Source organism: Pseudophryne corroboree, chromosome 9, assembly GCF_028390025.1.
Source record: "Pseudophryne corroboree isolate aPseCor3 chromosome 9, aPseCor3.hap2, whole genome shotgun sequence".
NCBI classification, from domain to species: domain Eukaryota; kingdom Metazoa; phylum Chordata; class Amphibia; order Anura; family Myobatrachidae; genus Pseudophryne; species Pseudophryne corroboree.
Window position 1 is genome coordinate 316,626,066 of NC_086452.1, and position 18,221 is coordinate 316,644,286.

Consider the following 18,221-nt stretch of genomic DNA (forward strand, 5'->3'; position numbering starts at 1 on the left):
TACGGGATAATTATAACTCCCTTCTTCCGAAGGAGTATCATCATTTCGGCCATTACCTTGGTAAATACTCTCGGTGCCGTGGACAGGCCAAACGGCAATGTCTGGAATTGGTAATGACAGTCCTGTACCACGAACCTGAGGAACTCCTGGTGAGGTGGGTAAATGGGGACATGCAAGTAAGCATCCTTGATATCCAGCGACACCATAAAATCCCCCTCTTCCAGGCTTGCAATAACCGCCCTGAGCGATTCCATTTTGAAATTGAACTTCTTTATATAAGAGTTCAAGGATTTTAAATTCAGAATGGGTCTCACCGAACCGGCCGGTTTCGGTACCACAAACATTGTGGAATAGTAACCCCTTCCCTGTTGAAGGAGGGGGACCTTGATTATCACCTGCTGGAGGTACAGCTTGTGAATTGCCGCCAGTACTACCTCCCTTTCCCTGGGAGCAGCTGGCAAGGCTGATTTTAGGTAACGGCGAGGGGGAGTCGCCTCGAACTCCAGCTTGTATCCCTGAGATACAATTTGTACAGCCCAGAGATCCACCTGTGAGCGAACCCACTGGTTGCTGAAGTTTCTGAGACGCTCCCCCACCGCACCTGGCTCCGCCTGTGGGGCCCCACCGTCATGCGGTGGACTTAGTGGAAGCAGGGGAGGATTTTTGTTCCTGGGAACTGGCTGCCTGGTGCAGCTTCTTTCCTCTACCCTTGCCTCTGGCCAGAAAGGATGCGCCTCTGACCCGCTTGCCTTTCTGAGGTCGAAAGGACTGCATTTGATAATACGGTGCTTTCTTAGGCTGTGAGGGAACCTGAGGTAAAAAAGTCAACTTCCCAGCTGTTGCTGTGGATACGAGGTCCGAGAGACCGTCCCCAAACAACTCCTCACCCTTATAAGGCAAAACCTCCATGTGTTTTTTAGAATCAGTATCACCTGTCCACTGCCGAGTCCATGATACTCTCCTGGCAGAAATGGACATTGCATTAATTCTAGATGCCAGCAGGCAAATGTCGGTAAAAAATATACTGGTAGGTTAATTGTCTCCCAACAAAATTAACCCTAGCATGAATGTGTGTGCGTGTACATGTGATAGGGAATATAGATTGTAAGCTCCACTGGGGCAGGGACTGGTGTGAATGACCGAATATTCTCTGTAAAGCGCTGCGGAATTTGTGTGCGCTATATAAATAACTGGTAATAAATAAATAAATAATGTCCCTCTGGGCATCCCGCATATATAAGACAACGTCTTTTATATGCTCTAGGGTTAGCAAAATATTATCCCTGTCGAGGGAATCAATGTTGTCTGACAGGGTATCAGTCCATGCTGCTGCAGCACTACACATCCAGGCTGAAGCAATAGCAGGTCTCAGTAGAGTACCAGAGTGTGTATACACAGACTTCAGGATAGCTTCCTGCATTCTATCCGCAGGCTCCTTTAGGGCGGCCGTATCCTGAGACGGCAGTGCCACCCTTTTAGATAAGCGTGTGAGCGCCTTGTCCACCCTAGGGGACGTTTCCCAACGTAACCTGTCCGTTGGCGGGAAAGGCTACGCCATCAGTAACCTCTTAGAAATCACTAGTTTCTTATCAGGGGAACTCCACGCTTCTTCACACAATTCCTTTAATTCATCAGATGGGGGAAAAGTCACTGGCTGCTTTTTCTCCCCAAACATAATACCCCTTTTGTGGTAACCGGGTTAACGTCAGAAATGTGCAATACATCTTTCATTGCAGTAATCATGCATCGGATGGCCTTAGTAGACTGTACATTTGTCTCATCCTCATCTACACTGGAGTCAGACTCCGTGTCGACATCTGTGTCCACCATCTGAGCTAGCGGGCGTTTATGAGCCCCTGACGGCTTCAGAGTCGCCTGGGCAGGCACGGGCTGAGATCCCGGCTGTCCCAAGGCTGCTGCGTCATCGAACCTTTTATGTAAGGAGTTGACACTGTCGGTTAAAACCTTCCACATATCCATCCAATCCGGTGTCGGCCCCGTCGGGGGCGACACCACACTTATCTGCCCTTGCTCCGCCTTCACGTAACCCTCCTCATCAAACATGTCGACACAGCCGTACCGACACATCGCACACACACAGGGAATGCTCTGACTGAGGACAGGACCCCACAAAGTCCTGTGGGGAGACAGAGAGAGAGTATGCCAGCACACACCACAGCGCTATATAACACAGGGATTTACACTATAATAAGTGATTTTTCCCAATAGCTGCTTAATTATCTTATTTGCGCCTAAATTTATGTGCCCCCCCTCTCTTTTTTACCCTTCTTGTATCAGGATACTGCAGGGGAGTGCCTGGGGAGCTGCTTCCAGCGGAGCTGTGAAGGGAAAATGGCGCTGGTGTGCTGAGGAAGAAGGCCCCGCCCCCTCAGCGGCGGGCTTCTGTCCCGCTGTTTCTGACCAAAAAATGGCGGGGGTTTTACACATATACAGTCCCAGACTGTATTATGTGTATTTTTTTATGCCAAAGGTATTTCTATTGCTGCCCAGGGCGCCCCCCCCAACGCCCTGCACCCTACAGTGACCGAAGTGTGTGGTGTGCTGTGGGAGCAATGGCGCACAGCTGCGGTGCTGTGCGCTACCTTATTGAAGACAGGAGTCTTCTGCCGCCGATTTCATCGCTTCTCTTCTGTCTTCTGGCTCTGCAAGGGGGACGGCGGCGCGGCTCCGGGAACGGACGATCGAGGTCAGGTCCTGTGTTCGAACCCTCTGGAGCTAATGGTGTCCAGTAGCCTAAGAAGCACAAGCTAGCTGCAAGCAGGTAGGTTTGCTTCTCTCCCCTCAGTCCCACGTAGCAGTGAGTCTGTTGCCAGCAGATCTCACTGAAAATGAAAAACCTAACAAATACTTTCTTTTCTAGCAAGCTCAGGAGAGCCCACTAGGAGCACCCAGCTCTGGCCGGGCACAGATTCTAACTGAGGTCTGGAGGAGGGGCATAGAGGGAGGAGCCAGTGCACACCAGATAGTACCTAATCTTTCTTTTAGAGTGCCCAGTCTCCTGCGGAGCCCGTCTATTCCCCATGGTCCTTACGGAGTTCCCTGCATCCACTAGGACGTCAGAGAAAGTCTGATAACCTCTCAAGGACTAATCTTGACTGTAAAAGTCGTACATCGTACATCGCTGTGTGACCATATTCTGCAGAAGTGACTGCACTCCTCTGTCACAGAATACAAATGGAATTCCTATTACACTATCCGCTGCCGGCTTCCAACTAACTAGTTATGACCTAATTAATATTTACTTGTATACCTTTCAGATTTTATAAAAATAATTATAGGATGCAATTATGAGTTTTTTAATTAAAAAATAAATAAAATCCATAGCATATACTCTAATGGGCAGTGTTTTCTTCTTCTTTTTTAAACAAAAATTGCAAAATAATTCTAATCTTTCAGCACATAATTTTAATGCACAGGTGAATCTTAACAATAAACAATGTATAAATTTATAAAATTGGATGACAGTCATAATAATCAATAAAAGCCAAACAAGAGTAATTAAGACCTATTTTCACATTAATCGAATTTGAAGAGAGACATCCTCTCATCTTATCCCTTATATAGTCTCAGGATTTATTGTATTATAGATCTAGAGATTTAGAAGCCTATTACTTAGGAGTTGAACTTAGTATTAAAAAGTTGACTTTAAGATGATTCATAGAGAATTATAATGTTGTTACAGGTCTAATCCAAAGGTTCATTTAGAATGATGTATCAGTGAAAATGGTTATTACTGTACCTGCAGAGCAATGTCAAATGGTGTTGAAGCATCATCATCATCCAGACTCCTAAACATTTGTTTTGAGGCATCAACAAGGAAGATTAGGCTGTCTCTACCCCCGAAACGGAACTCTAATACAGTACAGAGAATATGTATAACCATGTAACAATGAAAACCTGCACCAGTGGAGAACAACATTGAGGGGTAGAGTAACTAAAGCTACTAAACCTGACAAGTGTTGCCCACAGAAACTATCATTTCTCTATTGCATTCTACAAAATGACAGAGAGAATCTAATTGGCTGCTGTGGGAAACACCTCCACTTGTACCATTTGGAAGCTTTAATAAATCTACCCCTAAGAATCACAGCAACAGTCACAATATTTGTAAATTTATACATTTTAAAAAACGTCACACACATCTCTGAAAAATTCCAAACGTCATCGCAATCAGAAGTCTCGAGTAAGTGTCTGCAGTATTCTGAGTTGCAATGATCTATAGAATTGTACTGCCTGCAGCCTTCTGTCCACTTACGCAGTTGGCTCACTATTATCAGCACTTAGATCTACCCCATTCTAGGCGCAAGAGATACCAAATACGCCTCCCCTCAACATAGGCATGACTGGGTAATTCTGGCTACATGACCACTAAACTATTCTCTTAAGGGCATAGGCCCAGATGACACCTAATAAAGCCCAATTTTACGGACAAAGAGAAAACCAAGATTCAACCAACTCAGGAACGCTCGGATGTTCACTGTGGAATATGCGCAGTTTGATAAAGCTTGCTAAATATGTACACATTCAAACTTGCATGCGACTTAGAATCAGGCCTAATGTGTTAAAACTCAAATCTTGCATCCCTGCTAAATAAATGGACATCTGTTGGTTCATATTTATTAAATCCAGCTCTGCAATGGAGAAATCTGACTAGTTCCGAATGTATGCTAATCCCTTAAAAATAGAATTACAAATTTACAAACACTATGGGGGTCATTCCGAGTTGGTCGCTCGCTAGCAGTTTTTCGCTGCCGTGCAAACGCTAAGCCGCCGCCGCCCTCTGGGAGTGTATTTCAGCTTTGCAATAGTGCGATTGCTTCCATCGCAGAGCAGCTACAAAAAAATTGTGCAGTTTTAGAGTAGCTCCAGACCTACTCAGCGTTTGCGGTCACTTCAGACCATTCAGTTCCGGATTTGACGTCACAAACACGCCCTGAGCTCACCCAGCCACGCCTGCGTTTTTCCTGGCACGCCTGTGTTTTTCCGAACACTCCCTGAAAACAATCAGTTGCCACCCAGAAACGGCCACTTCATGTCAATCACTCTGTGGCGGCCATTGCGACTGAAAAGCATCGCTAGAACATACTACATTGGCCGTTGTGAAAGTACGTCGCGCGTGCGCATTGCGCCGCATACGCATGCGCAGAAGTGCTGTTTTTTTTGCATCATCGCTGCGCAGCGAACATTTTCAGCCAGCGATCAACTCAGAATGACCACCTCTATTCACTAGATTAGATTGTGAGTTTTCACCAAATCTGAGAATCTCTGTGGAATGATGTCTACATTTGGCACATGTTCTTTGCTGATCACTCAGCATGTGAAATGGGAGGTTTTAAAGTTCTGTAGTAATTTTATGTAGTACATTTCTGATGTGAACTTTTTTGCAAGTTAATGGATTGTCTAAATGGCAGTGTGTTCATTTATTGTTCCCAAATAATAAAAAAAAAAATCTTACTTGAAACTGCTGAGTTGTACAGTACACTGAAGGTCAGTGATTCCCAAATTCGGTTCTCATGAAGCACTATCGGCATATCCGTACTTGGCCACAGGTGACTTAATTAGTACCTCAGTCAATATGGTTTAACCATCTGTGCTGAGCCATGAATATACTTAAAACCTGGAATGTTAGTGCTCCTTGAAGACAGAGTTTGGGAACTACTGCTATAGGTAATTTGACTGCACTACCATTTTGTTCATCTACTGAACACACATATTTATGCTGACATTTATATTGCACATTAATAATATTCTGTGCTCCGGTATTGGTTTGCGCCATCTTTTTCATGGCCTCACAGTGGCTAAAGAGGTGTTGCTAAGACACCATTGGATTTAGCTCAAACCTCTGCAAATACATAATTAGGGGTATATTCAATTGAAGTCGAAAGCTGCCGTCTGTCGAAAAGACGGCAGTTTTTGCCTTTTTTAGGTCGGAAGAGGTTTCCTACCTATTCAATATAACCCCAAATTATTCGACAAGTCGAGGAATTCGACTTGTCGAAAAGCACGTGGATCGTCGAAATAGCTGCCGATTCGCATGCTTCTGATGAAAACGGGTTTCGACCATCTCGATCTGACTTTAAAAACAGTTGGATTGAGATGAGGAAGCCGAGAGGAGGAGAGGGGGAGACCAGCGGGCAGACGGGGGAGAGCCGCGCTACAGCAGGGGCACAGCGTGACCAGAGGATGTGTCACAGCCGCCACTCACAGCAGCGTCCACCCGGCTCCAGCAAGCGAGACCTGCTGGAGCCAGGTGGGCGCTGCCGTGAGCAGCGGCTGTGACACATCCTCCGGCTACGCTGCTATAGCCGCTGCTGTAGCGCTATTCTCCCCCGTCTGCCCGCGGCTCTCCCCCGTCTCAGCACCCACATCTCAATCCAACTTTTGTTAAAGTCGAATTGAGATGGCATTGAATAGCCCTTGTCGGATCCATTCCGACAAATGAATGTCGGAATAGACCCGACTTCAATTGAATATACCCCTTAGAATGCGGTATTCCAGTGATTAGAGGCCAGGATCCAACTTAAATCAGACAGTTCAGTTTCAGTAATAGGAATACATGGATGACAATGATAATTTGACATTTATAAAAGTTATGTTAAATCTTTTTCTTCACAGCATCCATTTTAACCATTTCAGAACCTTTGGATCAGGTAGGCAGTGTTTACTCGAAGCTTCTTTCACAGGGCGCTGCGCCCTGCCCCTTTTTTGAGTGACAGACTGCGCCCTGCCCGTTTGTGCCCGCCCTGCCAAGGACTGCCTTCTCCCTGTCCCCGCCGCGCTGTCACTTCTCCCCGTCCCACTGTCACTTCCACTTCTCCCTGTCCCCGCCGCGCTGTTACTCCTCCCCCTGCCTTACTGATAGCTCTCAGCTGAAGGCGGAGACTGGGTCAGCGTGCAGCGGGGAGGAGCAGCCAATCAGAGCCTGCGGTGTCTCCCGCCAGTCCTCCGGCATGGTTTGATTCTCCCTCACCATGGCGCTGCGCGCTGACCTGGTCTCCGCCGTCAGCATCACGAGACCGGCCCCGCTGACCCAGCACAGCACCCTCCTCCGCAACGGTGAGTGCCGCTCTGCAAATGCCCTGTGCCCGTCCTCCCCTCCCTCCTAGTGCTCTTTCCCTGGTGCAGTGTGCCTCAGTGCTCTCTCCCTGGTGCAGTGTGCCTCAGTGCTCTCTCCCTGGTGCAGTGTGCCTCAGTGCTCTCTCCCTGGTGCAGTGTGCCTCAGTGCTCTCTCCCTGGTGCAGTGTGCCTCAATGCTCTCTCCCTGGTGCAGTGTGCCTCAATGCTCTGTGTTTAATGTGCTCTGCCTGGCGCAATGTGTATAACGTGCTCTGCCTGGCGCAATGTGTATAACGTGCTCTGCCTGGCGCAATGTGTATACTGTGCTTTGCCTGGCGCAATGTGTATAGCGTGCTCTGCCTGGCGCAATGTGTATAGCGTGCTCTGCCTGGCGCAATGTGTATAGCGTGCTCTGCCTGGCATAATGTGTATAGCGTGCTCTATCTGGCGCAGTGTGTATAACGTGTTCTACCTGGCGCAGTGTGTATAGGAGGTTCTACCTGGAGCAATGTGTATAAGCGGCACTATTGTGTGGTATAGTGTGATTTGGTACTATTATATGGTCACGCCCCTTCCCCATGAAACAACGCCCCTAAATTTTTGCTGCGCGCCTTCGGCGCGCACTGTCCATGTCTTCACCTATAGGAATGGGAGCACCAAGCATTATAGTATGTACCTAATTTTGCCCTTCTAACTTAAAAATGTGCCCTCACGAATGAAAAATGTGCCCTCCCCGTGATCAGCACCCTGCTTTAAAAAAATCCTAGAGTGAACAATAGGTACGAATATACTAAAAGATGTCTGAAAGTAAACTGTGTTTTTTTATTAAACCATGTATGCATCTTTAGTTGAATTAATCCTTGTCGAACCACAGGGCAAGCTGGCAATTGTGGTTCTCCAAAGAAGAATTTTTTTTTTTTTTTTTTTACATTTGTTCCCATAACCAAAGTGTATCAGGTAGCGCCAGGACTGGTTATACCCATGAGGGGGACCGCACGCATTTTTGCAGACTGAACAGTCTTGCCAACTGGACTGGTTCTATCTAACTATGGTGGGGGGACCCCCACACTACTAGTACCCGCTCTATCCCCTCTGGTTCCACTAACCAAGACTGGCAAAACCCTGTGCTGGTTACCCCCAAATCAGAGGGAACCCACTATGGCATTCCTCTGATTTTAGAGAAACCAGCACTAGTCTAAAAGTGCCAGTGCTGGCTAAAAGGTGGTAGGCCCAACATGCATTTTTTCTCTTTATATTTTTTCTGCTTTTATGTTTTAACATGCGAATCTAGGCTGACAGTGTCCACCTACTTCTGTGACATAAGAAATGACATCCAAGTTCTCTTACCACTATGTTCTGCTTCTCCATCTTCCACATCTTCACCTTCATCTCCCTCCTCATTGGCATAGTAGGAACCCCATTCTGGCATGGTTACGGATGTCTGGAAGGAATGCATATATTAAAGTACCGTATGTAAATAAAATTTAGGCTACATAAGTGAAATGAAAATTTACAAAGTGGGAAAAACACAAGATCTGCATGCATAGCGATTCCAGAACAAAGAGGAAACCATAGCCTGACATTGTGTTGTTACTAAGTTAAAAGACAGGACGAACGCTAGAAAACAGCATTTCTTCAGGCAAAAATTTGCAACATATGCAACGTCATGCTTATACTGCTCTGAAATAATTAAAGGCTTTGACAGCATGCTGGTTAGTAACTGCCCCGAGGTCTTTTACTGTACAACCATTGAAGCAAGATTTGTTAACTAACAGCAGTTAAAGAAGCGTCCTTCCTCAACTACCATCCGTATGTAATGATTCACGCACACAGGGCGCAGGAGAGCTGCAAGTTCCTGTGTGACTCGGCCAGCTATGAGCGTGTTTTTAAAAAAAAAATGCATCTTAATTTGCATCGCTATGAAAATAAGACGCAGTACAATGCGAGGGATGCGTTTGGCATCCCAGCGGCCTCTGTAGGTGCTGGGCTTCCTCCAAGCTCTTTCACAGCGTGAATGGATGCCGCGCGCATGTGCACAGCATCTTTACACGCTGGGAGGGCAGGAAGCTGGCGGCTGTTCTAGCAGGGCGCCGCAGAAAGAACAGGGCGGATTTTGCGCTATAAAAAAAAAAATCGGGCAGGGCGCGGCACCCTGCTAAAACAGCCTAGAGTGAACACTACGCCCTACAGCAAGTGACTGACATGCCATGAAAGGTGTAGCTAACAGATTTTTCTTTAAAACTTGCATCCAAGAAGCAGCAAAACACCACTCTCCGTGTACTAGAGACACTGGGCTACGACTTCAACTGTACAGGAATTCTAAGCATGTAAAATGATGCAGTTGAAGCACAATGGAACTTGGCGTGGGACAAAATCTGCGGCCACTGCATCAGAGCCCTTGTTACATAGATTCAGACTTGTCACACACAAACATACATATGTTGTGCACATCAAACTGATTAGTGCACGCCAACGAAGTAGTTCTGTCGCTCCCAGCAGTGTTACTCATATGAAGGTCTCACATTTTGTGTGAGAAAGACGCTCTGCGAGCTGGCGCACCAAGATGGGTGTTTGCCGCGACTTAAACATCAGTGTATGAGGACACACGTATAGGCAATGCCTGGTTAATATTATCAAACTGAAGTAGTCTTTATAGAAAATGAATCTGGCAGATATTTATGTATTCCCACATGTCATTCTAACTTTATACTGAATTAAATTTGGAAAAGGAGATTTATGGTAGACTTACCATAGTTAAATCTCTTTCTGCGAGGTACACTGGATTCTACAGGGAATAACATTGGGGTGTAGAGTTGGATCTTGATCCAGAGGCACCAACAGGCTAAAGCTTTGACTGTTCCCAGGATGCATTGCACCGCCTCCTCTATAACCCACCTCCAGGCACTGGAGCTCATTTTCGTTAACCAGTCCAATGCAGTAGCAGGTAAAAAAGACGGTAGATATTAATCACATAGACCCACATTCTCACGACAGGAGAAGGGACTAGCGGCTAATGCCACACAAACCCAAAGAAGTACGTCAATGTGGGCGCCCTGTGGAATCCAGTGTACCTCTCAGAAAGAGATTTAAACTATGGTAAGTCTACCATAAATCTCCTTTTCTGCAGCGGGGTACAGTGGTATTCCACAGGGAAAAACATTGGGGATGTCCTAAAGCAGTTCCTCATGAGAGGGGACGCACTGTAGTGGGTACAAGAACCCGGCGTCCAAAGGAAGCATCCTGGGAGGCGGAAGTATCAAAGGCATAGAACCTGATGAACGTGTTCACGGAGGACCATGTAGCCGCCTTGCACAATTGTTCAGCGGACGCACCACGGCGGGCCACCCAAGAAGGTCCAACAGAACGAGTAGAATGGGCTTTGATAGCAGCAGGAGCACCAAAAAGTACAAAAAGAGTATCTGACCTCCTGAGGGAGGCAGTCCTCTCTATGTAAATACGGAGAGCCCGTACCACATCCAAAGACCACTCTTTGGAGGACAAACCAGAAGAGATAAAGGCCGGAACCACAATCTCTTGGTTAAGATGAAAAGATGATACCACCTTAATTAGATAACCAGGGCGAGTTTTAAGAACTGCCTGGTCACGGTGAAAAAATAAGATTTTACACTTACCGGTAAATGTATTTCTCGTAGTCCGTAGAGGATGCTGGGACTCCGTAAGGACCATGGGGAATAGACGGGCTCCGCAGGAGACATGGGCACTTTAAGAAAGACTTTAGACTCTGGGTGTGCACTGGCTCCTCCCTCTATGCCCCTCCTCCAGACCTCAGTTAGAGAAACTGTGCCCAGAGGAGATGGACAGTACGAGGAAAGGATTTTTGTTAATCCAAGGGCAAGATTCATACCAGCCACACCAATCATACCGTATAACTTGTGATAAACTACCCAGTTAACAGTATGAACAAACAACATAGTCTCGGTCCAAACCGATGAACTATAATATAACCCTTATGTAAGCAATAACTATATACAAGTCTTGCAGAAGAAGTCCGCACTTGGGACGGGCGCCCAGCATCCTCTACGGACTACGAGAAATAGATTTACTGGTAAGTGTAAAATCTTATTTTCTCTAACGTCCTAGAGGATGCTGGGACTCCGTAAGGACCATGGGGATTATACCAAAGCTTCCAAACAGGCGGGAGAGTGCGGATGACTCTGCAGCACCGATTGAGCAAACATGAGGTCCTCCTCAACCAGGGTATCAAACTTATAGAACCTTGCAAAGGTGTTTGATCCGGACCAAGTAGCTGCCCGGCACAACTGTAATGCCGAGACCCCTTGGGCAGCCGCCCAAGAAGAGCCCACCTTCCTAGTGGAATGGGCCTTAACAGATTTTGGCAATGGCAATCCTGCCGAAGAATGTGTTGCTGAATCGTGTTACAGATCCAGCGAGCAATAGTCTGCTTTGAAGCAGGTGCGCCAACCTTATTGGCTGCATACAGGATAAACACCGCCTCTGCCTTCCTGACCCTAGCTGTTCTGGCCACAAATCTTCAAAGCCCTGACCACATCAAGTGACTCGGAATCCTCCAAGTCTCGCGTAGCCACAGGCATGACAATAGGTTGGTTCATATGAAAAGATGAGACCACTTTAGGCAGGAATTGAGGACGAGTTCTTAATTCTGCCCTATCCAAGTGAAAAACCAGATAGGGACTTTTATATGACAAAGCCGCTAATTCCGAAACACGCCTTGCAGAAGCTAAGGCCAACAACATGACCACCTTCCAAGTGAGATATTTCAACTCCACTGTTTTGAGTGGTTCAAACCAAAGTGACTTGAGGAAACTTAATACCACGTTAAGATCCCAAGGCACCACCGGAGGTATAAAAGGAGGCTGAATATGCAGCACTCCCTTCACAAACGTCTGTACTTCAGGAAGAGAAGCCAATTATTTTGAAAGAAAATGGACAAGGCCGAAATTTAAACCTTTATGGATCCTAATTTAGGCCCAAATTTACTCCTGTTTGAAGGAAGTGGAGTAAACGGCCCAAATGGAACTCCTCCGTAGGAGCAGTCCTGGCCTCACACCAAGAAACATATTTTCGCCATATGCGGTGATAATGTTTCGATGTCACGTCCTTCCTAGCCTTAATCAGGGTAGGAATTACCTCCTCTGGAGTACCTTTTTCCGCTAGGATCCGGCGTTCAACCGCCATGCCGTCAAACGCAGCCGCGGTAAGTCTGGGAACAGACAGGGCCCCTGTTCCAGCAGGTCCTGCCTTAGAGGAAGAGGCCACGGATCTTCTGTGAGCAACTCTTGCAGATCCGGATACCAAGTCCTTCGTGGCCAATCTGGAACAATGAGGATTGTTCTCACTCTTCTTTGCCTTATTATTCTCAACACCTTGGGTATGAGAGGCAAAGGAGGGAACACATAGACCGATCTGAACACCCATGGTATCACCAGAGCGTCTACAGCTACCGCCTGAGGGTCTCTTGACCTGGCGCAATATCGCTTTAGCTTTTTGTTGAGACGGGACGCCATCACGTCTATCTAAGGCAGTCCCCACTGACCCGCGATCTGTGCGAAGACTTCGTGATGAAGACCCCACTCTCCCGGATGCAGGTCGTGTCTGCTGAGGAAGTCCGCTTCCCAGTTGTCCACCCCCGGGATGAACACTGCCGACAGTGCGCTTAGATGATTCTCCGCCCAGCGAAGAATCCTGGTTGCTTCTGCCATGGCCACTCTGCTCCTTGTGCCGCCTTGGCGGTTTACATGAGCCACTGCTGTGACATTGTCCGACTGAATCAGAAACGGTTTGTCCCGAAGTAATGCCTCCGCTTGACGTAGGCCATTGTATATGGCCCTCAACTCCAGGACGTTGATGTGGAGACAAGTCTCTAGAGTTGACCAGAGACCTTGGAAATTTCTTCCCAGTGTGACTGGTCCCCAACCTCGGAGGCTTGCGTCCATGGTCACCAGGATCCAGTCCTGAATGCCGAACCTGCGGCCTTCCAGGAGGTGAGCACTGTGCAGCCACCACAGGAGAGATATCCTGGCTCTGGGAGACGGGGTGATCCTTTGATGCATTTGTAAATGAGACCCGGACCATTTGTCCAGTAGGTCCCATTGAAAAGTCCTCGCATGGAACCTGCCGAAGGGGATGGCCTCATACGATGCCACCATCTTCCCCAGGACACGTGTGCAGTGAAGCACTGAAACCTTTTTTGGCTTTAATAGGTTCCTGACCAGAGCTATGAGCTCCTGAGCCTTTTCCATCAGAAGAAAAACCTTTTTCTGTTCTGTGTCCAGAATCAGGCCCAAAAAGGTCAGATGCGTTGTAGGAACCAGCTGGGACTTCGGAATATTGAGAATCCAGCAGTGCTGTTGCAACGTCATCACAGACAGTGACACGCTGTCCAGTAACTTCTCTCGAGATCTCGCCTTTATGAGGAGATCGTCCAAGTATGGGATAATTGTGACACCCTGCTTGCGCAGGAGCACCATCATTTCCGCCATTACCTTGGTGAAAGTTCTCGGGGCCGTGGAAAGCCCAAATGGCAACGTCTGAAATTGGTAATGACAGTCCTGTACCGCAAATCTCAGGAACGCCTGGTGAGGAAGAAAAATCGGAACATGAAGGTAAGCATCCTTTATGTCCAGGGAAACCATCCAATCCCCCCCCCCCGCCCCTCCAGGATGGCGATGACCGCTCTGAGCGATTCCATCTTGAACTTGAACTTGTTCAAGTACAGGTTCAGGGATTTCAGATTCAAAATGGGTCTGACTGAACCGTCCGGTTTCGGAACCACAAACAGGGTTGAGTAATACTTCTTTCCTTGCTGGAGAAGAGGAACCTTGACTATCACCTGTTGCAGGTACAATTTTTGAATTGCAGTTAACACTAACTCCTTTTCTGACGGAGAAGCTGGATTTGAAAAACCGGCGAGGAGGCATCTCTTCCAATTCCAGCCTGTATCCCTGAGAAACAATCTCTATTGCCCAGGGATCCACCTGTGAGTGAACCCAGACGTGGCTGAAAAATCGAAGACGTGCCCCCACTTGAGCTGACCCCCCCAGGGAAGCCCCAGCGTCATGCGGTGGATTTTGCAGACGTAGGGGGGGGACTTTTGCTCCTGGGAACTAGTTGTGTGCAGCTTTTTTCCCTTGCCTTTACCTCTGGCAAGAAAGGACGATCCCCGTACCTTTTTGCTTTTATTTGAACAAAAGGACTGCATTTGGTAATGAGGTGCCTTCTTAGTATGTTGTGGGGGAACATAAGGTAAAAAATTCAATTTACCAGCCGTAGCAGTAGAGACCAGGTCCGAGAGGCCTTCTCCAAACAACTCCTCCCCCTTGTAAGGCAACGACTTCTTATGCTGCTTTGAGTCGGCATCCCCCGTCCACTGTCGGGTCCACAAGAGTTGCCTAGCAGAAATAGACATAGCATTTATTCTGGAGCTTAGTAAATAAATGTCTCTTTGAGCATCCCTCATATATAACGCAGCATCCTTGATATGCTCTAGGGTCATTCGAATGGTATCCTTATCTAGGGTCTCAATCTCCGTAGACAAGGAATCTGTCCATGCTGCGACAGCACTACAACCCCAGGCCGATGCCATAGCCGGCCTAACAATAGCACCAGAATGTGTGTAAATGTACTTCATGGTAACTTCCTGCTTACGATCCGCAGGATCCTTAAGGGTAGCAGTATCCATGGGAAGGCAGTGCCACCTTCTTGGATAAGCGTGTCAACGCCTTGTCTACTTTAGGCGAAGATTCCCATCGTATCCTGTCCTTTTGTGGGAAGGGATACGCCATAAGAATCCTTTTGGGAACTTGTAGTCTCCTGTCTGGAGATTCCCAAGCCTTTTCGCACAATTCGCTTAGCTCAAATGAGGACGGAAAGGTGATCTCAGGCTTTTTATCTTTATACATGTGTACCCTCGTGTCAGGGACAGGGGGTTCCTCAGTAATATGCAAAACCTCTTTAATAGCAATGATCATGTAACGAATACCTTTAGCCACTTTTGGCTGTAATTTTGCATCCTCATAGTCGACACTGAAATCTGAATCCGTGTTGGTATCTGTGTCAGTGATCTGTGCGATAATGTGCGTTTCTGAGACCCAGAAGGTCCCGGTGCCACTGGGACAGGCATGGTCTGACTACATGACTGATCCCTAGCCTCAGTCTTGTCTAATCTCTTATGCAATAAATTTACATTAGCATTCAAGACATTCCACATATCTATCCAGTCCGGTGTCGGCGTTGCCGACGGCGACCTGACAATCATGCACCCCCCCTCCTCCTTAGGCGAGCCTTCATCGTCAAACATGTCGACACACGCGTACCGACACACTCCACACACACAGGGAAACTCTTTTCTGAAGACAGGTTCCCCTTTAGGCCCTTTGGAGAGACAGAGAGAGTATGCCAGCACACACCCCAGCGCTATATGACCCCGGAGAAAAACACAGAATGTTTACCCAGTAGCGCTGCTGTAATGTATAATCGGCAATTATGTGCCCCCCCCCTCTACTATAAAACCCTCTTTCACAGTGTGTCAAGCAGGGGAGAGTCCGGGGAGCTTCCTCTCAGCGGTGCTGTGGAGAGAAAATGGTGCTGGTGAGTGCTGAGGGAGAAGACCCGCCCCATCGGCGGCGGGCTTCTTTTTTTTTATGTAAACTGTTTATTATTAATTAAAGCAGCAGACAAAACATTACAGCAATTCTTTTCCAAAAAGAAAGGAGGAGGGACAAAAACATCACATATCATATATGTCAGTACAATACACATAGAGCACCCAGAGTAGAAAAATAATTTGTCTGCTTCGCTTACAACATCAGAACTTATAAATGAGGAACATTTTAACAAAACAGCATAGGAAAATGGGAAAGAGGAAAAAGAGAGAGAAGAGGAGAAGAAAAAAGGAGAAGAGAGGAAAAATTAAGACGGGTAGAGTCAGGTGTGAGAGTCTGCACAGTAGGGACAGGTTGTTTGGGGGACGGGGGGGGGGGTCTCCACCAATTAAGGGTTTGAGCCATATTATAGAGACATCGTAATCGGAATATGAATATGGATATGAAAATGGATATGAATATGAGGGGGTTATGTTGCCATGTAGGACCGATACAGAGGTGTGTCCTTAAAGTCGTACCAGGGAAACCAAATAGCTATAAAGTTAACGGTTTTCCCGGATGAGAAGGAGACAAGGTCTTCCATATCTAAAAAGTAATCGACCTTTGTGAACCATAATTTAATCGAGGGTGGTGAGGTGGATCTCCAAAGGAGTGGAACAACCGCTTTTGCTGCGTTGCTAAGGTGTCTCAACAGGGAATGTTTGGAGGAGTGTGTTCCTGTGGGGGTGTGATTGAGGAGCCAAAAACCTGGGTCTTTCGGGATCTCATCTCCCACTATCTGTTCGGTGCATTTAAATACCTCTGCCCAAAATGGGGTTATGAGGGCAATCCCACCAAATATGTATGAAACTCCCTGGGGCGTTTTTGCATCTCCAACACAGGTTCGAGAGAGAGGGAAACATTTTATTGAGAACACGAGGAGTCCTATACCACCTATATATAAGTTTATAGAGGGTCTCTAGTGTCGATAAGCATAGAGAACTCGCCTGGGCGTTCTTAAATACGGATTCCCAGTTAATCTGCGAAGGTAGCCCTGATAGTTCCTTTTCCCAGGAAGCCAGAAAGGTAGGGGGTTGCGGGAAAAAGTTTTCCATGATAAGCACATAGATTTGTGAGATAGTATGTGTGGGAGAGCTGGGAGAGGTGCATAGGCTTTCAAACCCGGTGAGATCCCTAGTTATGTCAGAGAGGTTCTTAGAAGATGATATGAAATGATGAACCTGCAGTAACCTCCAAAACTCAGCACTATGTAGGTTCCAAGAAGACTGAACATCTGAAAAGGAGCGCACCCTACCCGAGCTCACCAGCTGACCGACTCTAAAAATCCCGGCTTCCGCCCAAGGAGCGAAAGCTGTCCCATGAAGCCCTGGAGCAAACTCGGAGTTATAGAGAAGGGAGGTTAGAGGGGACCGTATGGAGGATATATGGCTCTGGGATCTCAGCGTGGCCCATAATTTGAGCGTGGCGGAGACCGTGGGGTGTGAAACCTTCGGGAGGGTAGGAAGCCAAGGTGCAATTTCAATATAATGTGGGAGACAGCCCTCCTCTAGTAGGACCCATTGTTTGCGGTCTTTAGCACGCGTCCATTCCAGAATCCTATTCAAATGTACTGCGTGGTAGTAGTTAGGAATATGTGGGAGTTGTTGCCCCCCTTGGTGTTTTCTCCTAAATAAAATGTTGTGTTTAAACCTGGGTGTCTTACAGCCCCATACAAACGCACGAATAAGATTCTGGACGTCTCGGAGCCAAAGCAGGGGGATGTGTATCGGAAGTGTCTGGAGAAAGAATAGTATCCTAGGGAGGGCATTCATTTTGACAACGTTAATCCTGCCGAACCAAGACAGTCTTAATTTCTTCCATTTCTGGAAGTCTAGGCTAAGCCTAGCCAATAGGGGGATAAAATTTAGGGAGAATAATTTGGATAAATCGTTGGTCAGTAACACCCCCAGATATTTTAATTTGTGATCATGCCAGGTAAAAGGGAAGGCATGTTTCAAGCCCTCTACTATATCAGGAGGAGTTAAATTCATGGCAATAGATTTGGAATAATTTATTTTGAAGTTAGAGAGGGCTCCAAACTTATCAAATTCTACCATCAAGTTTGGCAAAGAAGTGACCGGTTTTGTGATTATAGCGAGTAGATCGTCGGCATATAATGCCAGTTTGTATTCAGTCCCTTTTACCAACAGACCCGAAATACTCGGGTTCGCCCTAATGCTTCGAGCTAATGTTTCCATGCAAAGGACAAAGAGCAATGGGGATAGTGGACAACCCTGTCGCGTGCCATTGGATATTGGAAAAGAATCAGAAAGGGAGCCATTAATCCTGATTTTGGCGGACGGGGAGGTATAAAGAGATAAAATTCTGTGAAGACAGGCGTTACTGAGTCCCAGATGCTTCAGTATACCAGCCAGAAAGTCCCAGTCCACTCTGTCAAATGCTTTTTCAGCATCGGTCGACAGTATGATTGATGGGGATGAAAGCTGGCCGGCATAGTGAATCATGTTGAGCACTTTAGAGGTATTATCCCTAGCTTCTCGG

At 47.0% G+C, this 18,221-nt stretch overlaps 1 pseudogene; it reads right to left on the reverse strand.

Annotated features, from left to right (window-relative positions):
- The window catches only part of LOC134958089 (X-ray repair cross-complementing protein 5-like), a 230,080-nt pseudogene that overhangs the window by 172,217 nt on the left and 39,642 nt on the right, over window positions 1-18,221 (reverse strand).